A 26184-nucleotide genomic window follows, 5' to 3' on the forward strand; every position below is an offset into this window, starting at 1 on the left:
TTCTACAATCTAGGTGATTGTTGAGAAGTAACTGCCTTCAATATGAATTGAATACTTTTCATTCTTTTAACCCCAGAAAAACCAGATCTTTTAAGAACATCAGAGTGCATGTAGTCAAATTTTCCAATTTTTTTAGTGAAGAAATTTGGCCAAGAACAGAGATGGGTAGGCAAAGGGCCACAAGAGAAGTAGGCAGTCATTCTGATGTATGGACAACTGTCAATGCAAGGATGACTGATCATGAAAAAAGCATTAGCATCACAGGCATTTCTTGTAGACTGTTAAGATCTATGATATGGTAATCATTTGAACAACTGTGGTTATTAGTCTTATTTGCAGACACAGTATTTAATTATGCAGAGCACTCTAGTGCAACAGTCCCATGGAAATTTCTCAGTCATCAGTGCAGAGAGACTATTTTAAATGAATATATTTAGTGGTTTCTATAGACCTACTTATCATATACACAGGAGACCAACTACCCACAGAAAATCAGTTCACTATAAGGGGAGGTATGGGAGCTTTAAAAGCAATTCTTATTTCAGTGTAGCCAAATACATTCTGAGAAAAAAATCTTGCCTTTGGGGATGTCCAGAAGGCCTTATTCAAATCTTCAAGTAAGAGGAGATTAGTTTCTTGGCCTTGTTCTAGGGAACATTCCTACATAGAAATCAATGCCTCGTGTTCATGGAATCCTCCTAATGATCCCAGCTGGTTTTTGTATTTATTTGCAACTTGAAGTGATGGAAGTTTAACATAACTAGTTATAAAAGCCATGCCATATGCACCTGCATACATTTCATAACTGTATCATGTGCAAACTCTTGTAGAAATCTCAGAACCCAGGCGTTGTGTGAAGCTTCAAAGACAGGCTGGAATCACTGTTCTCACTATTAGAGCAGTGTGCAATTTGGCCCCAAGTCTCCCTTTGCTGGCCATGTTGTCTCACATCTCTGCTTTTGAATGCAAATAAGGCAGTGGCCCATGAAGGAGCTTTGAATAAAATCTCTGTCCTTTGGGAGCCTGTCAAAATTTAGGGAGACTTATCAATATAAAATCTATAATAAGAACTCTACATGCATTTGAGAGATTGAAATAAACAATTTTCATAAAACTGGTCCAAGTGGTAGAAAGAAAGGGATGGGTTGGTGGGCACTCGATTGGGCAAATGCTCTCTATTTTTATTAAGTGTGGCTTTCACTGACCATCCAGAAGGCAAAGCTATGGATTTGGCTTTGTATAGTAGGATGAAGAATTTTTCAGCAACGTGGGCCCAGAGCCTGGAATGATAAGCTTGCCAAGGCTGTGAGTTCAGTGAATATATGGTTATTATATCAGAGCAGGAAAATGCAGAGGATCCTCTTTTGTCAGTTTCTTTTGGCCTAGAAAAAAATTTCACAGAGCAAAACATCCATGCATCTGACCTCTAGGGAAGCCCTTGAAATAGACCTAGGTATTCACACATGGCTTGTCCTTTGAATCAACCCACAAATAGATTTTAGAACTACCTTTATCATAAAGATCATGTCTTTTTATACCTTTACATTCTACCTTGGCTCTCTCTTTTCTTGGGTGCCAGTTATATCTGGAATACTTGAGGTTCTTGGGTGCCAGTTATATCTGGAATACTTGAGGTTCTCTTTTTGTTTGTTTTTGGGGGGCTACACACTGTGGTGTTCAGGGCTTACTCCTGGCTTTGCACTCAGGAATTACTCCTGCCAGTGCTTGGGAGACAATATGGGATGCCCGGGATTAAACGCAGACTAGCTGCATTGCAACGTAAGTGCTCTACCTGCTGTTCTATTGCATCAGCCCCTACTTGAGGTTTTCTTAGCAAGTGAAGAATGTTGATGAATGTCTGTCATTGCACAGAAGCTGGTGCACTTTATGATAAGCTATCTAGCCTAAATACATAAGTGGGGATTTTCAGTCAATTCCCAGGGAAGTGGTATGGGATACTTGTTTCTCTAGGAACATTTTTTTTTTTTTTAGTTCAATGGTGCATTCATTTTTTTTTTAAGTTTCAATCTCATGCTCAGAGTCTGCACCTCACTTAATGTCTGTTGGCAGCTGTATGAAAATGACTGGGAACATTGTAGAGCAGTTAGATGGAGAGGGATGCTGTATTGCTGTTGTGTTTTGAGTTCTTCACTTATTCATTTTTCCAATCAATATCATCTTATTCAGAATTGACTATGTGCTTCTTTGCTAGGTGTACTGGATATGGAATCAATAAGAATGTCTTCTTTGTCTTCATAAAACTTGCATTCTGTTGAGAGAGATGGAGTAAACAAATGTGATATTTTCTGAATATTATAAGGGTAATTGTGAGTTCAAACTGGATGTGCGATGCTTGCCTTTGGTGACCAAGAACTGCCTCCCCACCTCATTCAGCCCATAGTGATGGATGAACAAAGGACTGGGCAACAGGCTCTAAATCAGTGACTGTTTTTTGTTTGTTTGTTTTTTGGTCTCACAGTGTAGTTATATAGAATTTGTAAAGGGTGGGGTTACACATAGGTGGGGTTGAACATTATCATAACAATAAACAGATGTAAAGCCCTTTCTTCAGGGAAAGTTCTTCTAGAAGATTAACTCAAAGACAAAATCTTATCTGGGGGTTCAGCATTCTAGATTGCTAAGAGATCTTCTCAAGGGCGGGATTCATCCTCAGGGCATATTGCTTTTTTTTTTTCCATAGCTAATAACCCAATTTAGGATCATTAAATTTACTTTATACTAATATTTCTAGTCATTTTGTATGAACAGAGTAAGAGATATATTAAGCTTAAAGGATGACTCTTCGTGGGGACACCTCACATATATTCAAGACTATAGTCCTCAGGCCAAGTTAGTCTTTCCTAACCCCAGTAAGGTCTTTATTCAGTTACTTCTTTTTGGATCATGACAAAGTTGACTTAAACTGAGGCTTACGTCAAATAAATATGATGTCTGGGAGAAAATATTAAGGAATCAAATAACTCCCATGTTATGAAAGCATATTGTCAACTGTGTTCCTGTGTCTATACAAGGAAAACATTCTAAACCATGCAAAGGAAATAAAGGAAAGAGAAAAATCAATATAAGAATAGGAGTGTCTGATGGAATTGGGTGTGCCTCGGGAGCACTGTGATGGGTGTAACTCAATAAACATAAACTCCCTGCAGGAGGAGCAAGGACAAACCAATGTTATCCAATAAGTAATAAAATGAGCAAGTGGATGACATGAAGAGTATGTTAGAGCAGTCTCATAATCTGACTTTTGTAAGAGGTAATATTTAAATTGAGGCTTCAGTCTTGAGAGAAAACTACCAAAATCATAAAAAAAGAATGGTTTCAGACAGAGGAAAATAGCAACTGCAAAGCTAGTGAAGCTGGAGGAGTTAGTGTCTGACATTACAGAAAGGAAAAATCATCTAAAAAAAGATGGGGGTGGGGATGGATGGAGTTGGCAAGAGAGGAAGAGAGCAAGAGTCAGAAAGGGAGGTAGGGGTAAGCATCTCAAGAAGCTTGGAGGTCAGTTCCAAGCATTGTCTTTATTCTTTATGCCAGAGGGATACATCATAAGATTTAAAGTGGAAAATGATGGGCTCAGACTGATATCTATCAAGGAGAATTTGGCTAATGTGTGGAGGAGGATACACTATAAGAAAGCATGCATGGAATCTAGGAGAGGGGCTGAGAGACCATTACTAAAGTCAGATTGGAGGAGGTGTGGTTTGATCCAGAGTGGTCGAAGAATGAAAATGGAGAGGAGTGGGGCGATGCAGGGACAGTTCTGAGGAGTCAGGCCATGAATTAAAGACAGATCAGGGATTTACTGTGAAAGGGCTCCCCAGTTAAACAATAGTCAATGGCATGGAATAAGTACTTTATAAAGGTTTTATCTGAAATGAGCTGTCATTAAATTTTGAGGCCCATATACAGTCTCTGCCTTGCAATCCCTAACCCGTTTCAGTAAGGGTTGGAGGAGATGCTCTCCTGCAAGTCTGTTAGAGGAGGCCAGTGTTCAAGTCGTTCTGAGAGGATGGGCCTTTCTGGAATTGGTAGTGTCATAATGACCACGGGTTTTTGGTGTTTACGGAACAGGTTTAAGGGAAGGCAGCAGGAAAACTGCCTTTAATTAAAAAAAAAATAATTATAAAACCATGATTTACAAAGTTATTAATAGCTGAATTTTAGGCATACAATTTTTTGACACCAATACCACCATCAGTGTCAACTTTGCTCCACAGTGTTCCTATGCGCCATCCCACCTCTCCCGTGCCAACCTTCACCTGAGGGCAGATGGCTAGTAAACACATGAAAAATTGCTCAGCATTACTTATCATTAGGAAAATCTAAATGACAATGAGATACCATCTCACACTGGTGAAAATGGCACACATCAAAATAGTAGGACCAATCTGCGTTGGCAGGGATATGATGAGAAAGGAACTCTCATCCGCTGCTGTTGGCAATGTTCTTTGATTCAACCTCTGTGGAAAAATTGCTTTTTTATTTCCATCACTACCCTGACCTTGAGCTTTACTTCCAGTGGTCATTTCTATAGAAGAAAAGCAGGTAACTCTTTGTTCTCCCATTATCGACTTTGGATGAGCTTGTCCAGATCCCAGTCAATTCAGATGCTTATTCGGCTGATGGAAGAGAGTCCTGTGGGAACCAGGCAGCTACCACAGACCCATTTCAGAAAAATCAAAGAGCAGCCCGGGGGCTCTTGGGGGCTTATTCATCATGGAGAACATTTGCGTATGTGCCTAATTATATGCTTTATTATGGATGCTAATTTGTGCTGGAAGCTGTACAGTGTGTGTTAGCATTTAGCTCTAGTTAATGAAGTTGAGTTAAACATTCAATATATCACTGGGCTCACAATTTCTCCCCTTGGCTAGAATAACTTGGTATGGAAAACTGAGGGGTGATGATCCTGGGAGGAGAATGCATTCACATAGTTAGCTTCTTTCCTGAAACTCTCTGCTAGATCCACTCTAGCACTGTACTATCTACACCCTATTAATGTGAGCTAATTTTCAGTGGGATAAAACTCTGGGCTGTGTTAAGAAAGAATATCATCATTGTGATTACTTATTAGCATAATCACAAAGAGCCCCTGTGTGGGTTCCAATGAGGCTAACTGGTGTCCTGTGGTTTCTTTTAAGACAGTATTCATGTGTTAAAAAGAAGGAAAGGCTGCAGCATAAAAATGCATTCAGTACATCCCACTCAGCTCACAGCTAAGTTTAATCACCCCAGATAACTTAAAAATACTGAGGATAAACAAACGTGCTTTTGACCTTTGCGCTATAGAAGATCATCTATTTGCTCTTCTCTCATTGGTGTTAACAGACATTATGCATGTGAATGCCTGATACATCAATGATATAATGCACTTCCTTGTGGAAACCATTTTTTACGTTGAGTTAGAAAAAGAAAAAAAAACAGCAATGTCCTCTACAAAGAACATCTTAGGTTGCCTTAAGTGGTTGCCCAAAGTTGTGCCCTTAGATTCTGTCTTCAGGAGACTATAGCAGGGAAGCAGCTAAGCTGCCCTAATGGGCCAGTTATCAGAACCCCCATTCTTCAGGAAAGGTTGATCTGGTTTGAAAGTTTGCCTGAATCCTTAAAAAGTTTCAGCTGCCCCTTCATCCTTCAATGAAAATTAGCACATATCCCTGCTATATTGGGCTATCCTATGGCTGCAGGGAGTAAGATGCTCCCTTTCCTTGTGTTTTGTTTGTTTGTTTGTTTTGTTTTAATTGAATCGCCTTTTGAACAAATTGAATACACAGTTACAAAATTGTTTATGCATGGATTTCAGTCATACAGTGTTCCCACACAAGTCCCTTCACCACTATACATTTCCCACCATCACTGTCCCCAGTTTCCCTCCTGCCACCCACAGACTGCCTCTGCAGCAGGCATTTTTCTTACTTGATTCCAACCTCTGTGCTAGGGCCTTGAAATGCAGTATTTCACTGGGTTCTCACTGTTGCTTTAGAGAGGCCAGGCTCCCAGGACCCCAAATCTCAGATTAGAAATAGTAAGGGAACACAGCAAGGAAAAGTAAATTAAGTCAGATTGATCCTCCAGCTCAATGTTCTAAATCAGAGATTGGAAAACTTTTTTTTTTTTCTTTTTGGGTCACACCTGGCGATGCTCAGGGGTTACTCCTGGCTCTGCACTCAGAAATTACTCCTGGCGGTGCTCAGGGTACCATATGGGATGCTGGGAATCAAACCCGGGTTGGCCGCATGCATAGCAAATGCCCTACACGCTGTGCCATCTCACCAGCCCCAAACTTTTTCTTTTAAGAGCCCCTAGTATATACCTTTGGCTCTGTACATCAGAGGATTTTTGCCATAATTTACCTCTGTTAACTTAGAGGGAATATATTATTGACCAGGTGTAAATGACAGGAGTAATCAGCTTCCACTATGTTTAATTTTTTTTTTCCAGAAGGAGTAGGTTACCTGGTCAGATTCAGCTACTGGGCCATGGCTTGCTGACCCTTCTTCCAAAGAGCTGGTTTCCAGATTCTGTGATCTTGTCTCAGTCTTCAGAGCCCCATAGAGTCCAGCTCACATTGCCTCGACCACTTACTTTATTTTGTTGAAAAAAATCACTTAATCTCAGTGAGATTGATTTTCCTCTTCTGCAAAATGGGCTAGAGGACAACCTAAAATGGATCACTAGGAAAAGCAGATGAGGGAAAAAGTGTTAAGCAGTGAACACAGAATTTGGCAGATGGGACAGCTCTTGAGGAGAGACTGCAGTTGGTCCTTGGGAACTGCTCTCTAAAAGCCTGCCCATACCCCTTGGATGGTATTAACCCAGGTCTGTCTAGAGAAACTGAGTATCCCCAGGTCAGCCAGGGAGTGTTCTGAGACCATCGACCAGTTTTAAATTCTCTTTGCTGTTTCCAAAAGAACAATTTGCTATCAGAGAACAAAATCAGAAGTTTACAATGGGAATCCAGGTGCCTATGATCCCAGGGAGCATGGGGTCCAGTGTTAAAGCACAGAGGAGAAAAGCAAGACATTTTGAAAAAGCCTTTTTGAGATGGTAGAAAGACACAAAGCATCCCTCACTGTTTTACACTTGTAAAGAGACCCCTGCCGGATCCCTGGTTCTAATCTGCAGTAAAAAGCTACAGGGCTACAAGGCATCTGGTTCCATAGACTCTCTTCCTTTTTACCTCCATAGCCTCTGGCATGAAAACTCATACCAATGAGACACTTTAGAATTTGCTTTAGCAGAGCTTTCTCTGTCAATCAGCTGCTGATACTGGAAGCATAAAGTTGGTGACATGACACAATTTCTGTTTTAATATCTTTACTTCTGATATGATCATCCTAAGGGAACCACTGTCATCAGCTCCCTACTCTGGCTCCCCTAAGGCACAGAACCCCGGGCAATTATCAGCACATTCCATAGAAATGATAATGGGGATAGTGAGAATGTACAGGGCCAGAAGGGCTGGATTCCAGCTCAGTCTCAACTCAGACAGGCTAAGTAGGATTGGGCTCTTTTGTTTAACAATAGGAATTTATATCTTTATTTGTTTTCCTTTACGGAGGCCTGTAAAAAATAATTTCCCAGGCCCTGAGGATAGTACAGCAGGAAGGGCATTTACCTTGCCAACAGAATGACTTTTTTTCAGTCCCTCATGTTTCCCAAGCACAACCGGAGTGTCCCTTGAGCACAGAGCTTAGAGTAGGCCCTAAGCACAGCTGAGTGTGGTCCCCCCAAAATAAGACAAACAGAAAAGAAAAAAATTCCCTTCTTTCTCTCTTCTATCCCTGAAGGGCATTTATTCACTCACATAATGAAAAACTGTCCAGGTGGAACTTCAGTTATTGCTGGATCTAGGAAACTCGGATCATGTCATCAGAACCATCAGAACAAAGGCTGTTCTTTTCTTTTTCCATGTGTTTGTCTTTCTCACACTTGACTATTTTTTTTTCTTTTTTCACTGGGGACACATCCATCAATGTTCAGGATTTACTTCTAGCTCTGTACTCAGGAATTACTCCTAACCACGCTTAGAGAACCACATGTGGGATGCCAGGGATACAACCTGGGTTGGCTGCATGCAAAGTGAGTGCGTTACCTGCTATACTACTCTTTAGCCATGCTCTTGCCTTTTTCTCTTCATGTGTTTATGTATTTATAAAATAGATTGGCAGAGAAGGTTCCAGTGGCAATATAGCATCATAACTGAAGGGTAGAGTTAGTTACCAAGCCTACATTTGGGTGATGGCTGCTTAAAGGCTATGACATGAGACAAGGGATGATGCAAATAGCTCAAAGAGAGCTTGCTTTGTATGAGGGAGGCCCAGATTTCAGCCCTGGTTACCCTCTGGTCTCAGCACTGCAAGAAGTGACCTCTGAGTAAGCACCCTGATGTGGACCAAAAGCTGAAATGAAAAGGAATCCACATGAAAAGTGAGTTTTGTGTTGAATTATGGAATGTAATCAAGATAAAGAAAAAATGAAGTGAAATTCATTAGTTATACAGTAGGGGGTAGGGGGTGGGGGCGGGGGTATACTGGGGTTTCTGGTGGGGAATATGGGCACTGGTGAAGGGATGGGTGTTTGAATATTGTATAACTGACATATAAACCTGCAAACTTTGTAACTTTCCACATGGTGATTTAATAAAAAGTTTAAAAAAAAAAAAAGAAAACCAAACAAAACCTACCAATTTATTCAGGGACTAGCAGCCTAAGAAGATAGAAGACTGGTGTCCACCTACTCAACTCCAACAATTTTTGTCTGCACAAGAAGTCACCAGAAACAGATTTTATAGGAAAAGAGAACATGGGAGTGCAGTTTAATATTTTGGGAGGGTGAGTTACAGATGTGAGAGTCAGGGTGATTAAAAAATTTACTCATGAACAAATTCTTTGAGGCACACTTTTGATTTCTGACTTAAGATAAAGTAAGAGACATGTTCGCAACATTTTTAACCACACCAACCAAACAGATTTTCTGGTTTATAATATTGAATTCAAAATTTCTTTAAAATGACTTGATATAGGTCATCGAAGAAAATTTATCAGAAGAAGGGATATAACCCCTTTCCTAGAGTTTGGGAATGGAACCTGGCAAGAGAGAGATATGTTTCTCACCCTGAACTCCCTACAAGAGTTTCCCAGATCAGCGTTCCATAAAGCTGGAACCCCTCTGCAGACCAACAGCAAAAAATTCCCAAAGGCCCTAGGCTATGCATCTATTCTGCAACTTTCCTCTGTATCTTTTGCATATTACTAATTTAGAGCAAATTTGGGTGGAACAATCTATCATTCTGCACAACTAAACAATAAAATGTAATTTAAGTCTCTTCCCTGAAGCTAGAATAGGAAATATAAAATATTTAGTGTAGATGCTTTCAAGAATTTCTAGAACACTCTCTCTGGAAGACTTTAGGTCCCTCCTACTCACCAACTTTCCTAACATAGACAACTCTGGTTTACAGGTATTCACTATAACTGCTATAGATAGCTTCCCTGTGGTCCTTTAAAGGGGGGAACTTTCACATTTTCGTTTACAGAGCACAAGAAAGGGCTGGAAATCTTGGAAAGAGCCTATCTCCAGTAGCCTTTACTTTGAATAACTTGTCTAAACAAGGGCCTAGTCAATATGAAGTCCCCAGGATATTTTGATAGTTTTCTTGCTTTCATCATTGCAAGTTGGGGAAGAGAAAATGTAGTGTCTGTACCTCCTTGATTTCCCACTCTACAGAATCTTACTGAGGTCTCTGAAGTCTGGAGAGAGATGGCTATGTTTACTGTTCATGCTCTGCCTCTTTTAGGCTGAGTGACCCTGAACAAATGATTGAACATCTGGAATTCTCCATTTTCTCTGAGAAAACACCTAGCCCAGATGGGGAGTGAGATGCTGGGTATGGATTAAGATAATGTGTGAGGTGCATTTAACAGAATGTCTGGCAGCAAATAAATGCATAACTCTCAACTACTTTGTGTGTGTGTGTGTGTGTGTGTGTGTGTGTGTGTGTGTGTTACACCTGGAGATGCACAGGGGTTACTCCTGGCTCTGCACTCAGGAATTACACCCTGGAGGTGCTCAGGGGACCATATAGGACACTAGAAATCGAACCCAGGTTGGCCGTGTGCTAGGCAAACGCCCTACCTACTGTGCTATTTCTCTAGCCCCATCAACTACTATTTTTTGATGACTCTTATTAGTTCTTGATGTGCACATAGAGAAAAATAAGACTTTAAATATGAGAAAAGCTATCAAGCTTCTATATCTGTAAATGATATAGGGTCAAGAAAGCCTTAGGGATAGCTTTGACCTCTATTAATTTCTCTTTTGACCTTAATTATGTAAAATTAATTATAGATAATTGCGTAAAATTGCAATGAATATTCAGTTCATTTTCATCAGGGAATCAACAGAGCTACCAAGTCAAAATCAAGACCTTTGGTGAAAAATAGACATAGGAGTAAGCCTGGTTCTCTTACCTACTGTCTTTATTATCTTGTGCAAATTGCTGAACCTTTCTCTCTTTGCCATTTTCCAGTCATTAAAATGGGGGAAATAATAGAATCCATCTCACTGATAGATGACTTGGTTTTGGAGGTAAAACAACTGACACGGTGGCATTTGGTCCATAGAAAATGCTTCATTACCACCATCACCGTCACTCTACCATCTCCAAAGACTCATCGGTAGGGGTGTCTTTATTCTCCATATACTTTACATAAAGACAAATTTGGTTTCTTAAAGCAACTTTTAAAGATTACTGCTAGCCACAATATTCACATCCCCCAAAAGGGGGCTCCACTTAGCCAGAATATGGACTAGAAGAATGAAGAATATATTCACAGGTAATTAAAGACTGAATATTGTAGGGTCCTTGGGTAGGGGTGAAGCACACATATTATCAAATCTTCTTTGCTGGATTTATTTCTCTTCCTCCCCTTTCCTCCCCTTCCCTTTAGTTCTTTTTTCCCTCTTTAGTGGATATAAGCATAGAGATAAAGAGATTTTTCTCCATTGAGGTTGGGCCATTGCTTTTCTTCTATGGCAGATGCTTGTAAAACACAAAAGTACCCATTTGTTTCTTCCTACTCATTCATTTTTGCAAGGAAATAACAGGAGGAGGCAAGAAGGCACGATCAAAGGCATTTCTGTTCAAAGGAAAAACTCCTCAGTGATCACTGTTATTGTTGGAAGTTCCTTCTGCTTCTTTGGCAGTGTAATCATTTTTATGTCTCCTTGATTTTTTGTCTGTTTCCCTGAGGCACCTGAACCAGAGTTTCTCCCTTTCCCAGGTTTGCCTGTCACATCGAAAGCACTAGCAGAGGAACCTCACTTTTGACTCAAGGGTATGGAAAGAGCATGGCCTGATCACTCAGTTGGACAGGTGTTGCCCCAAGTGGGAAGCATAGCTCTGCTGAAGATAGGCAAGGATTTTCAGAGCTCCGAGCAAACAACATCCCCCCAAACCCATCAAATCAAAAGGTGGGAAGTTGTTCCCTTTCCACTTCCCTTTTAGTCCTTAAGGAGTAAGATTCTGTCTGTTGCTTGTGCATTTTAACGCTTTTCTAACACTTACTAATGTCCCTTTACAATAAAGTGAGAAGACAAGGCTTTCAGCAGCTGATAGTAGGTAGCTAGAATTTAATCACTTTATATTCATCCTTATGGTGAGTTTCTATTTATGGCAAGGGACACTGGTTTTCCATTTGCTGCAGTCATTTTAAGTTTCTTTCAACTCAAGTATAAGTGAGCAATGCATAAAAAAATATTTGAACTAAATAACACAGTCTATAATGGGAATTTGACAAGAACTGAAATCTGGGAAGGTTAAGCAAGACTGAAGTCTGAGGAAACCATATTTGGTGAAATGAGCTGCCTTCCCCTTTGCATGGTGGAGCCGCCTTCGTAGGAAGCTATGGCTCTGTCCATCAGTTTGTGAGTCTTTAAGAACATACAGAGTCAGGCGGACAGAGTGGTAAAGAGATAATGCTGAGAAATAATTTAGCTCTTTCTCTAGTGAGTGAAAGAGCCTCTCTTGACTCTTCCTCAGGGCAGATTAGAGTTTCGTTTACTGTTTTTCATCTTAGCCAGGAAAATATCACCCCAGAATCGAGATTCAAATGGATTCACCTCTGAGTTCTAAAACTTAAGACTCAATAGGTATGGGTACCATACTTCCTAGTGCTGCAGTCGTTTTTATCTAAAAATATTTTTCATTGGTTTACTGTAATAATCGTTAAAGTTAACAATATGGAGTATCCAGAAGGATGTCTAGAATGCAATCTCATAGTATATGCTCAAAAATGTTAGGTGCTGTTACAATTAGTGTCCTCAGCACCACCTCCACCTTAAATGATAGCCCTTCTGAGTCTCAGTTTTCTTGTTTGTAAAATCAAACTACTTCCACCTTCCTTAAAAGGCCAGTGGTATGTGATCATTGAAGAATCAGGACGACTTGCCTTCTCCTAAAAATGTGAAGATGGGAAGCTGATAAAAATGTCCAGCTTTTATAACTTGCTAGTCTTGAGTGGAAGCACAATTACAGCGATCACTATTTTTTTTTCCATTGTGGTACTTGAGTACAGATTCCTCTTTCTTGCTGCAATGCTTGTGGGAGGCAGACACAAAGGCTGATACTTTTTGAACAACAAAATGTCATGTTGTTCAAAATGACACCTTAATTTTATGGTGGACTTCTTTACTCAATCAAGTTCAAGTCATCTTGTTTGTAAGAATTCTCTTGTGGTGTCCAGACAGAGAGTGCAGCAGTCTTGCACATGTCCAACCCGGGTTTGATCCCTGGCATCCCCTGAGCACCTCAAGGACTGATCCCCGAGTGCAGAGCCTGGAGCACCCCCTGAGCACTGTAGATTCATGTGACCTACCCCCCCAATCTTTTGTATATTTTAGCTAGGGGAACACCTTTCCTCCTCAAGTCACAAACACTGAAGATTTTGGCAGCTAAGACCAGTTTGAAATCCATGCTTGCTCTCTTGACTGACATTAACACCATTTTGTTAAGTTGGTACTGAGCTGTAGCTACCCCACTTTCCCTTTGTTCATCTACTATCGATCTAAACTAATCACTTAATTAGCCCAGACAAGAAGTCTTCGGCAGTGTTAAATAATTTTAAAAACCTACTTGAGATGCTTGAGTAACCCAATTGGATTTAGCTTGCAGTTCATTACCTCTCGACTAAGGTATGTTAAATTCAGGGATGAGAAAAACAAGCCAGATTCTGCTTTGAGAACAGATCCTGTTTATTTACAGGGTGAAAAAAAGAGTATTCCATTAGATTCATTTTTTTTCAAAGTTTGTCCCTTCTACCTTACTCCCCCAATTCCACCGGTATTGCCACCACCTAGGAACTTAACAGTACTTTTACCAGTACTAATTTTGAACAACTGAATCAGAATTGGGGCAGGATGAGGATTATGGTCTGGTCACCTATTTTAATAAGACATCCTGATGCTGACAGAGAACCTGCTTTAGACAAAATCAAGATTTTGGTTTTGTGGAACTACTTTCTGGCAGAGAAAAGAAAAAGATGCTAGAAAAGAAAGAGAAGAAGAGAAGAGATGAGCAGGAAAGAAAATCAGATAAATAGGCAAATGAGCAAATGATAGGAAGCTTACTAAAATGTGGTCTTGGAATAGTAGCATGGATTTGTTTCAAATATCAGCATAAATTTTGCAACATTCCTTAGGAATGGTATGGAATAATGAGTTGTACACCATTGGAGCTGCTAATATGGAATCTTTGTCATACTTTTTTACTTTCTACTTGAGTCACAAAGATTCAAGGAGCTTAGAATTAATTTCTCCAGATAATTTTGCTCTTGAGGAAATCAGTAAGTGGATGTGTTTATTGTGTCCAATCTGTAGGGAAAACTTCTGTGCGCAGGAGGAAGGAGGATCCTGCCTTCTGAAAAAGAACTGACTTCGGAGGAAGAGCTGCAGGTCTCAATTCATACACAGTGTTCTTATTATTGTGTGGTCCTAGACAAGTCTCAACTCTTTAAACTTGATGTTCCTTATCTGTAGAGGAATGATAGTTACTTTCAGCTGGTTGTGCTTAGCACAGCAACACAATCCACCTCGTATAAACAGGACTTGACATGGGATAGGTGTGTGTTGACTAAATATTTGTTAAATACAAAAAAATGAAAGGACTCAGTTTTATTTTTATGAGGTTTGTATAAGTAACAATTAAAAAAAACGCTCACACTATGCTTAGTGCCTAGATAGTTGTTGCTTAGTGCATAGATAGTTGTATCTATCATGAGGAGGAAAATGAGGATGATGATGAAAAAGAATGGAAGTAGATTAAAAAAAATTCCTGTAGCCTAAAATTGATTCTACATTATAGATAAACCGGCCTTGCTTTTTCACCTTCCTTCCCACCCTCTAAAATTCATGTCTTCACTTTGCAGCCCAAACTACCTTCAGGGCCACCTCACTTTTGGCTGCTTCCCCGAATAGCTTTAGATTTTAATGCACATTAGGTGGTCAACATATTTTTAGGATAGAAATAAATGGTATGCATGTGACTATGCTTGAGAGAGTTCGCGATGGTGGTTGTTCCAAGTAGCACTGACTCATTTTCAGTCCCTATAACTAAGAAATTACATGTTAATTATCTTACATTGTTAAATTTCCAGACTAGGTAATCATTAACCTTTTTGCCAGCACATTTGCCTCACAGTCATAGAAAGCATTTTCAGTAACAAATTTTCCATAGATTATTAAGTCATGAAAATGTCATTACTTGCCTTCATTTACATGGATAAAGGGATGCTCTTCTTTTAAGAATGTTTGGACATCCCCTGACTTCCCTTAACTACCTTCAACCCCTTTCCCTTTGAATATCAGTGCAAGAACTAACCTGCCAGCTTGATAGACAATTGAAGAGAAAGACTGAAAATAGTAATTGTTAAATTTGCTGAAAATCCTTGGCCAAAGAACATGGGTCTTAAATTCAAATTGGACTTCAACTTTGTGAACTTAAATAACTGTAGTCTAAATTTCATATATATTATATAGGGATTTGTATACATTAAATAAAATAACATTTGTATGCCTGTATATATGCATAGCACTGTAGCACTGTAGCACTATATCACTGTTGTCCCATTGTTCATCGATTTGCTCAAGCAGGCACCAGTAACATCTATATTGTGAGACTTGTTGATACTGTTTTTGGCATATTGAATACTCGAGGAGGAGCTTGCCAGGATCTGCAATGTGGGTGGGATACTCTCAGTCGCTTGCCAGGCTCTCCGAGAGGGATGAGGAATTGAACTTGGGTTGGTCGCATCCAAGACAAACTCCCTACCTGCTGTGCTATCACTCCAGCCCCCCTCATGCTTACATACTGAATTTTATTTCCTTCTTTCACCAACATGTTGGGCAAGTTCAAATCAACAAATACAATCCATTGAGAGAAGTAGATATATGTTCATACTATAGTGTGAAGCTTGGATTGAAGGAAAGATAAGTCAGATTATTGCTTGATGGTACTACATAGCTCCATCACCTTGTTGGTAATAACTGTTGGTGTTTGAGAATATTTTTCTAATGATTGGGTTAATTGTGGTGAAGATATCACAGGGGCCGATCCTTTGAAGTGTCTCTCCCCCCAAAATGGAGTTGTATTCTTGTTGATCATTTAAATTTTGATTGCAGGTGTAACAATAAAGTAAGGAATGGGTCTACAGTATGAAAAGTGAAAACATTAACATAAACAGAAGGCACAGCTTCCTTCAAAATATTGTCAATACAAAAAGTGGTGGCTGTGCTGTGATTATTTGACAAACACAGTGAAATGAACCCATACACATATCCAGTTATCCATAGTTGACCATAAAATTAGTAACTCTCCAACCCTTGAAAGAACAGCATCTGTCTAGTGAACATTTGTTCAGAAGAAGAAATCAGAAAAAGGTTTTTGCCAAGGACATTTTTTTTGATTAAACATTGTTATTCATTGCATTTTGGATTTTCTCCATGCAGACTAAACCCACTTTAGCAAATGGAAATAGTAGTTGGTTTTCTCCCACATTGGTATCAGTAGATTTGGTTAGTTCATAAAACATCTGTTAAAAAGCATTGTAAATAGTCCTTGTTGGGATATGGTACCTTCCAGATAAGCCTGGGGTCATGAAGCTTGCATGGAAATAGGGTTTGGGGACTGGCCATCTGTACCAACAACTTAATTATGGCAGAGTTAGAGCAAGAGAGTAAAATTGTGCTATACAAGTGCAGACAGAGAGAACTGTGACTTCTGTAAGGTCTGAGTTGCATAGACAAAGTAGGAAAAAAATACTGAAGATAGGCTTGCAGTATGTCTCAACTAATTGTTCTAGTAGTGACTATTCATTTGTGTGATTGAAAGTCAATGAGTGAAATGTTGAATAATTTTAGGGTGCAGAGGACAAGCATTCTGGTAACATTTGCTATTAAAATTGAGATAGAGGGGCCAGAAAGAAAATAGCATGGGTAGGGCACTTACCTTCCATACGGTTGATGTGGGCATCTCTGACACCCCAGATGGTCCCCTGAGCATCACCAGGAGTGATTCCTGAGTGCAGAGCCAGGAGTAGCCCTGAGCATCACTGGGTGTGGCCCCAAAACAATTCTTAAAAAAGGAAATAGAGTCCTTTTTTTTTTTAAATCTGGTGGGGATAAGGTTAATATTTGGAGTATCACAAATTCTTTGAAGGTGTTTGCCATTTACCCTCCATTATATTTCATCTTTTAAAAACATCCTGTTCAGATTAGAGTGCATTTTAACTTTAATTAAGAAAGAAACTCCCAAACTCAACTTGACAACAAGAGGGCTTCAGTTTTAAGCTACTAATAATCATTGTCAACTATTATGTCTTCAGCAAATATATAAAAGGAGATTTAAAGTATGTTGTTTTCTGGGTATACTAAGTCTTATACTGGATTATACTGAGTCAGAAACATTCAAAGACCATTGAATCCTAAGCTCTTGGTTGAATGGTGTTCTCCTCAAAAATATGTCCATAGCAAATCCTATAACCTGTAAATGCTATCTTGTTTTGAAAAGGGTCTGTGTGGATATAATTAAGTAAAGGATATTAGGGTCTTCTCTACATCATTTTTAATTATCAGTGGGAGCCCTAGATCTAATAAGAGTGTGCATATTAGGAACAAACATATGAAAGAAGAGTGTACAGTTAGAGTCAGAGACTACAGTGGTGCTAAGGACGCCATTTACAGCCAGCGGCTGCTAGTAGCTGCTAGTAGTTAGGAGAGATTCTTCCATAGCCTCTGCCAGGGAGCAAAGTCTTGCTGAATTTTGAAATTCTCCACTCCAGGCTGAGATAATATATTTCTGTTGTTTTATGCTGGCAATTTGTTACAACAGTCACAAAATGCTAGCATGCTTTAAGCTGGTAATGGAGTTGAGGTCAGGAAGTAGTCCATAAGCCAAAAGAGATTCTTTTTATGAAAAAGAAATATCTGCTTTTTTAAAAACAATCCTGCTTCTTTATAGCAATACTGTTGATGAGTTTTATTTTTCTCCATAAAGTCTAACCCCTCCTGTTATTAATAGACCAGTGGAAAGGAGAAGCCTACTTCCCTTAAATAAACTATGTAGACCAAGGAGTTTGCTTCTGAAACCAGGCTCCATTGTGTTTTCCATTCCCTTATATGCCCTCAACTAAAACAGTTTCGTGTAAGGTGTCTGACCATATCTTTGCATGTCTATTATTTTCCTAAGAATAATTTTTCCATCTTAAGTGCTTTCACCCTGCCTTTGTACCCAAACCAGTCTGAGACTACCAGGAACAAAACATGGTACCCTTCCTCTTTTATTTTCTTCCCAAAGTGGAAACTCTAAATCTTTATCTCTGCTTTACCAAATCTTTGGTTTACAGGAATGTACAATAGTTCTGAAATCAATTTTCTTACTTGTGCCTTTTTTTTTAATTGCCCCAAATTATCCATTTTAAAGTTAGCCAACACACAGAATATTTTAACTACCATTTTATTTTCATCCAGGCAAGGAACAATTTAGAAACAGGTTTATTCTAAGTACATAGGCAAGGGTTGTGCAAGGGCAGCAGATGCTGGTGCTTTGAAGTTAGCCTGTCAGTCATCATGATTGAACCATAACCCTGATAGCTTCCACAAGTATAATAAAATGCTTCACAAAAGGTTGCAGAATCGTGGGGTATAATAAAGTCAGCTTAGCTTCATTTCCAGTGTGGCAGTCCTAAAGAATGAGGCCTGTTTCCTTATGCCTTGGGATTTGTTCAAGTTACTTGCATGCCTGGAAATGACAGAACATAAAAACAGACATTTAGTTGAAACTGAGAGCACCTTTTGAGTCATGACCATAAACACAATGTAAGTTTGTTTACCGCTAATCTGTTTGATTGCCATTAGCATTTTATAAGAAGCTGTTCAGTTGTAAACAGATTGTGTGAACTAGGTGCTGATGCCTGTACTTCCTGCCTCCCCATGATTTCTATTTGTGTGTGTGTGTGTGTGTGTGTGTGTGATTTTTGGCTATATCAAGCTACTCTTAAGCTCTTCACTCCTGATCAGGATCTTATGTGGTGGTGGAGATCTAACCAAGGTCAGCCCCATATAGGGTAAGCATCTCTACCCCCTGCACTATATCTCTGTCCTCCTATCATTTTCCATAGCTTCTGTCCATGGCCCATTGCCCAGAAGTCAGCTTTGTGATCTCTTAATCTATTTTGTTGACACAAGACTTATGGACAAATGGAACCAATCCAGACCTTGTTAATTTGGTAATGCTAAGTTTGTAAACATGGTCTCCTGTCAGAATCATTCTATTAAAAACAAAGACTGACCCAGCCTGCTCCTCGGCCCTGAGCACCCCAGGCTTCCCTCCCCTCTGGACTGCTGGCTGAGTGGCCGGCACACCACCCCCAACCCTCTGACCAGCTGTCCGGATGTTGGAAAGGGGCGCGGCCAAATTGTCAGAGGCGTGGGCTAGGCAAAGTGGGTGTGGCCTCTTTTCCAGCCGGCCAACGCTTACACAGTGGCAGATAGTCTCCTCAACACCGTGTCCAAGACTAACATCCTAGCTATTCCTAAGCAGTAGGACAATAAAACACAAGACTTCACATAAGGAGTGAAGGAACATCTCAGTGGGAGGCCAGGTTCTAGACGGGAGAAATAAAAAGGCAACCACCATTGACTGAGCCTATCCACAATCTTTTTTCGCAACAAGAGGGAACAGGGATACTCATCTTCAAGGTCCCTCTTCCATACCACCACCACAACATGAAGAAACAGCGCAAATCCCCACTGCAAGCAGAGGACGATGAAAGGAGTCCAGAAACCTCAATTGGCATTTCCTACAAACTTGAGCTCTCTGATAAAGAATTCAGAGTTGAGATCCTCAAGATGTTCAAGGAACTCAATGGAAAGATTGACAACTTAAAGGAGGACCTGGCAGAAACAACGCAACAGACAGCCGACAAAATACGGGAAGAAATGAGAGCAGAAATAAAAAACCTACAAAAAGAAATGAAGGATTCGGTACATGAAATCAAAAACTCTCTGGCTGCCCTCAACAATAGAATGACTGCAGCAGAAGACAGAATCAATATGCTTGAAGATGAGATGCAAGAAACCTACAGGCAACAACAAACCATGGCAAGAGACCTCAAAATAGCTCTAACCAGAATCAGAGTCCTAGGGGATGATTTCAAGAGCAACAACATTAGAATCATTAGAGTACCAGAAGGACAGGGAACCAACCCCAACGAAAAAAACACAGTCAAACAAATCATTGCTGAAAAGTTCCCAGAGTTGGACAATGCGGGCATCCAGATTCAAGGCACCTGAAGGGTGCCAGTTAAAAGAGATCCTAACAGAAAAACCCTAAGACATATCATAGTTACAATGATGGACGTCATCCAGAGAGACACATTATTGCAAGCAGCGAGGTCAAAGAAGGAAATCGCATACAAAGGAGCACCCCTTAGATTCACAGCAGATCTATCAGAGGAAACCCTCCAAACCCAAAGGCAATGGTGGGATATAGTGAAAAAACTCAATAAAATGAATGCTTCACCAAGAATACTTTATCCGGCTAAACTCTCATTCAAACTCGAAGGAATCATACACTATTTTGGGGACAAACAACAGCTCAGGAACTTCATAGACTCAAAACCAAACCTAAAAGAAGCATTAAAGGGGCTATTGTAAGACAGAAGAACCCCTACAAGCACAACAAACCCTTACACAAAGATGGCGCAAAATCCCATAACAATAATCTCCCTTAATGTCAATGGTCTAAATTCACCAATTAAGAGACACAGACTGGCAAAATGGATTCAGAGACTCAACCCAACATTCTGCTGCCTGCAAGAAACACATGTGAATAGCCAAACAAACACAGACTCAAAGTCAAAGGATGGAAAACAATCCTGCAAGCAAACAAGTCCCTCAAGAAAGCTGGGGTGACTTTACTAGTATTGGACAACATAGACTTCAGGTTGAAAAAGATTAGAAGGGATAATGAAGGCCACTTTTTATTAATCACAGGATAGGTACATCAGGAAGAAATTATACTCCTAAACGTTTACGCAACCAATGAGGGACCAGCTAAATACCTACAACAGCTGCTAACAGACCTTAAGAAGGACATTGTGAGCAACACAATAGTAGTTGGAGACTTCAACACTGCCCTATCACCTCTGGACAGATCAAGAAGATCAAAACTCACCAAGGAAATACTGACTTTGAAGGAAGAAATACAAGAGAGAGGACTAATAGATCTATAAAGGGCTTTATATCTCCCAAAAAAGGAATACACATTCTTTTCCAGTGCACATGGGACATTTTCCAGAATAGACCATGCGCTGGGCCACACAGCATACCTCAACAGAATCAACAAGATAGACATTGTACCAGCTATCTTTTCAGACTATGATGCACTGAAGATAAAAGTTAATCGTGGACAGATGCAGAAAACCAAATCAAACACCTGGAAATTAAATAGCTCGATGTTGAACAATGAGTGGGTCAGGAAGGAAATCAAGGAAGAAATCAAAAGGTACCTGGAAACAAATGAGAATGAATGCATGAGCTACCAGAACCTGTGGGACGCAGCTAAAGCCGTATTAAGGGGAAAATTTATATCTCTGCAATCATATCTCAGGAAGGAAGAAAGGACTCACATAAATAACTTGACTTCACAGCTCAAAACCTTAGAAAAGGACCAACAAAAGGAGCCCAAATCAGGCAGAAGGAAAGAGATAATAAAAGTTAGAGCAGAAATTAATGACAGGGAAACGCAAAAGACAATCCAAAAGATCAATGAAACCAAGAGCTGGTTCTTTGAGAAAATAAACAAGATTGATAAACCACTAGCAAGAGTCACAAAGAAAGAGAGAGAGAGAGAACCTTTATAAGCTGAATCAGAAATGAAAAGGGGGACATCACAACAGAAACCAATGAAATTCAAAAGATCATCAGAGACTACTTCGGAAATCTGTATGCCATGAAACAAGAGAACCAAGAAGAAATGGATAAATTCCTCGACTCCTATAATCTTCCAAGGCTGAACCAAGAAGACCTGGAGTACCTGAATAGTCCAATTAACATTAAGGAAATTGAAATGGTAATCAAAAGTCTTCCCCAAAACAAAAGCCCAGGTCCAGACGGATTCACTAGAGAGTTCTTCCAAACATTTAAAGAGGACCTAGTGCCAGTCCTTCTCAAGCTTTTCCAGGAAATTGAAGAAACAGAAACCCTCCCAAACAGTTTCTATGAGGCTCATATATCCCTAATACCAAAAACAAAGACACCACAAAAAAAGAAAACTACAGGCCAATATCCCTGATGAACATAGATGCGAAGATTCTCAACAAAATATTAGCAAATAGAATTCAAAAACTCATCATAAAGATCATATACCACGACCAATTGGGATTCATCCTGGGGATGCAAGGATGGTTTAACATCCAGAAATAAATCAACATAATCCATCATATCAACAAAAGAAAAGATAAAAATCATATAATCATATCAATAGATGCAGAGAAAGCATTTGACAAGATCCAGCACCCATTTATGATGAAAATGCTCGCCAAAATGGGTATAGAAGGGACCTTCCTCAATATAGTCAAAGCCGTTAATCACAAGTCTATGGCAAGCATCGTCCTCAATAGGGAAAAACTAAGCGCCTTCCCTCTGAGAACAGGGACGAGACAGGGATGCCCACTCTCTCCACTTCTGTTCAATATAGTACTGGAAGTACTTGCAATAGCGATTAGGCAAGAAAAAGATATTAAGGGCTTCATGTATGAAAGGAAGAAATCAAGCTCTCACTATTCGCACATGATATGATACTATGCCTAGAGAACCCTAAAACCTCTACTTAAAACCTAAAAACTCCTAGAAACAATAGACTCATATATTGAAGTTGCAGGCTATAGAATCAATACCCAAAAGTCCATGGCTTTCCTACATACAAATAATGAGAGAGAAGGAAGTGACATGAGAAAAGCAATCTCATTCACAATTGTGCCTCAAAAAATCAAGTACCTCGGAATCATCTTAACAAAGGAGGCAAAAGACTTGTATAATGAAAACTACAAAAGGCTACTTCAGGAAATAAAACAGGACATGAGGAAATGGAAAGACATCCCCTGCTCATGGATTGGAAGAATTAATATTGTCAAAATGGCAATTCTCCCCAAAGCATTGTACAAATTCAATGTGATCCCTATAGGGATACCCTTGACATTCTTCAAAGAAACGTAGCAAGTGCTCCTGAAATTCATATGGAACAATAAGCCCCTACGAATAGCTAAAGCAATTCTTGGGAAAAAGAAAATGGGAGGAATCAACCTCCCCAACTTCCAACTCTACTACAAAGCGGTAGTCATTAAAACAGCTTGGTACTGGAACAAAGGCAGAGCTGCAGACCAATGAAACAGGGTTGAATACTCTGACACACACCCCCAAATATACGATCATCTAATCTTTGATAAGGAAGCAAGAAATGTGAAGTGGAACAAGGAAAACATGGTTAACAAACTGTGCTGGCAAAACTGGACAGCTACATGCAAAAAAATGGGCTTAGACCTCCACCTATCACCCTGTACAAAAGTCAGATCAAAATGGATTAAGGACCTCAACATCAGACCAGAATCTCTAAGGTACATTGAAGACAAGGTCGACAAAACCCTCTATGACATTGAAGCCAAAGGTATTTTCAAAGCTGACACGCCACTGGCCAAGCAAGTGAAAACAGAGATAAATGAATGGGGCCATCTCAAACTAAGAAGCTTCTGCACCTCAAGAGAAACAGTGACCAAAATACAAAGACAATCTTAAGAATGGGAAAGGATATTTATGCAGTACCCATCCAATAAAGGGTTGATAACAAGGATATACAATGCACTGGTTGAACTTCACAAGAAGAAAACTGCCAACCCGATCAAAAAATGGGGTGATGAAATGAACAGAAACTTTCCCAAAGAAGAAATCTGAATGGCTGAGAGACACACATGAGAAAATGTTCCACATCACTAATCATCAGGGAGATGCAGATCAAAACAACAATGAGATATCATCTCACACCATAGGGACTGGCCCACATCCCAAAAAACAAAAGCAACCGGTGTTGGCGTGGATGTGGGGAGAAAGGGACTCTCCTTCACTGCTGGTGGGAATGCCGACTCTTTCAGCCCCTTTGGAAAACAATATGGACAATTCTCAAAAAGTTAGAAATTGAGCTTCCATTTGACCCAGCAATACCACTCCTGGGCATATATCCTGGAGATGCAAAAAGGTAAAGTAGAGATGACATCTGTATTTCTATGTTCATTGCCACACTGTTTACAATAGCCACAATATGGAAAAAACCAGAGTGCCCCAAAACAGATGACTGGCTAAAGAAACTCTGGTACATCTACACAATGAAATACTATGTAGCTGTCAGAAAACATGAAGTCATGAAATTTGCATATAAGTGGATCAACATGGAAAGTATCATGCTGAGTGAAATGAGTCAGAAAGAAAGAAACAGACATAGAAAGATTGCACTCATATGTGAAATATAAAGTAGCTGAGCGGTACAAGCTTACAATGATGCAATTTCTGGCAGGTATTTCTCTGGACTTAGTTACTAAATAACTAAAATACAGAAATCCAAAGCTGTGTGGCTGCTAGTGTGTCCTCTCGACCTCATATCTCTTCATTCTCGCAATGGAAAACAAATTATCAAATGCTTTCTTTTCAGCAGTTCGACTTTAGGGGGGAGAAACTCCAAATCAATAATAGTGAGTTTTTTGCTGAAATATTGAATGTTATCAAAGTAAAGTAAAAGTAACATAAAATTTACCAGTTACACATGTGGGGTGGGGGGCTGGGGAGGTGGGGGAGAGGTATACTGTGAGTCTTCGTGGTGGAATATGTGTACTGATGAAGGGATGGGTGTTCGAGCATTGTATAACTGGGACTTAACCCTGAAAGCTTTGTAACTTTCCACATGGTGATTCAATAAAAGAATAAATTAAAAAATAAAAACAAAAATTTTTTCTACCTCTCTCATGTTATGACTTAGCAGTCTTGTAGAGAAGTCCAGTAATTTATAGGTCTTAAGAAGCACTTCATATTAATTGGACATACCTGTCCCTGGAGTCAACGGATTATTGCATGAGTATATAGTAGACAGAATCAACTTTGTTCCAAAGTTAAGTTACCTTAAGTATTTCAGTCAGGTCTATAACAAAGCACTTTCACTCATCAAATAGACAAATTTGTAGTGAGGAGGTTAGTTTGCCCTTCAATCTAGTTTGAAAAGAGAATTAAAAAAAATCTTCTAATCGCAGAAATGTCTTTCATAGTGCTGCTACCCTCCCTGTACCTCAAAAGGATAACTTGATTAAGACTTAGTTTCAGAGTCTTACTTAGTGGTATCAATAAAATGGGTATGATGAGGATTGAGACAAATGCTGGGCACTGTTTTGGAGTTTTAGGCTGGGCAATTATTGGAGAGAGAAAGTTAAATAGAAAGGGAAGGGAGAACTTTTTCACAGCCTCTATTTCATGTTAATGGACAAAAACCAAAGGAAAAGGCACTAGAAGATGCTTAGGTGGCAACTAGAGGTGTGACATGAAGAGATTTTGAGAACCATTATTATAAAGATACAAATAGACTTCCCTTCCCCAGGACCCCAACCCCCAGGTCCCCTCAGAATTTAAGACATTTCCTTTGTTTTTCACTGGTTGCTTGTTATTTGTGGCTTGAGTATGACTAAGGGCACACAACTAACTGACCAAGGTGCAAAGACTTAGTTTCATGCCAGTTCCTTTATGTAGTTGAAGGATGTCCTCTTAGACCTAACTGGGTGAAAACAGAGGTGCCTCCAATAGTGATCTCAGTTCCTATTAAGTCTTACATTACAATTTTTTTTCATTAAATCTACAACAAAGTCAGAAAAAGACCTGGGGAATTGTATCTGCTCCTTTCTAGAATACAGAAGACAAGAGGCCCCAATCACTCCTGCCTTAGCTTTCACATCTGACCTTGAGATTATCCACTCCTCCCAGTTTCACTGCTACATGTTAGGGCAGAAAGAAGGGTATATATACCAGCTAGTTTGCGCCCCTCCTCCCCAGAGAAAGAGACCAATCCCATTCCTAGATGACAGTAGTATCATCCTTATTGTGCCCTGTGCCACCCAGCTTGTCTAACATACAGGTCACCTCCCCATCATTCATCATCACCCTTGTCCTTGAGCAATTATTGACTTGGAGTCAGACACACCTGTGCAGGCCTGAAAATGGATGTGCCCTTTCTTCTTCTCTGCCTTGCCTGTCAAAGGCAGATTTATGACCTGGAAATTTCTGTTGGTTTTATTTTTGATCTTTTGAAGAGTGTGGCCCTTGTGCTATTTCCCACAACCACCTGCCCTGTAATTACTGAAACTCCATGGATGCCTCTGTTCATAGCTGAGAAAGATTTTTTTTTTTGGTTTACTTACAAAGCTCCTGCAGTGCATCCCTTGTGCATTTTTGGCATCTAAACCCTGCCTTGCTTCTTAAGGCTCTGTCTTCAGCAATTCCTTTATTCTAAGTATCATGGAAACTTCTAGGAGGAGAATTTGCTTTCCATTGCCAGAGCATGGTAAGTGAAAATGGCAGGTTTAT

General features: G+C 39.8%; 1 protein-coding gene across 9 annotated transcripts in view; it reads right to left on the reverse strand.

The window, feature by feature from the left end:
- Positions 1 to 18033: 18033 nt before the first annotated feature.
- Positions 18034 to 26184, reverse strand: part of FHIT (fragile histidine triad diadenosine triphosphatase) — a 1667781-nt gene continuing 1659630 nt past the window's right edge. For all 9 annotated transcript variants that reach the window (XM_055135669.1, XM_055135666.1, XM_055135667.1 and 6 more), the window contains one exon: positions 18034 to 18310. The gene's annotated coding sequence lies outside the window, so the exon portion shown is untranslated. The remainder of the gene's footprint in view (positions 18311 to 26184) is intronic.

This window comes from Sorex araneus, chromosome 4, assembly GCF_027595985.1.
Source record: "Sorex araneus isolate mSorAra2 chromosome 4, mSorAra2.pri, whole genome shotgun sequence".
NCBI lineage: Eukaryota > Metazoa > Chordata > Mammalia > Eulipotyphla > Soricidae > Sorex > Sorex araneus.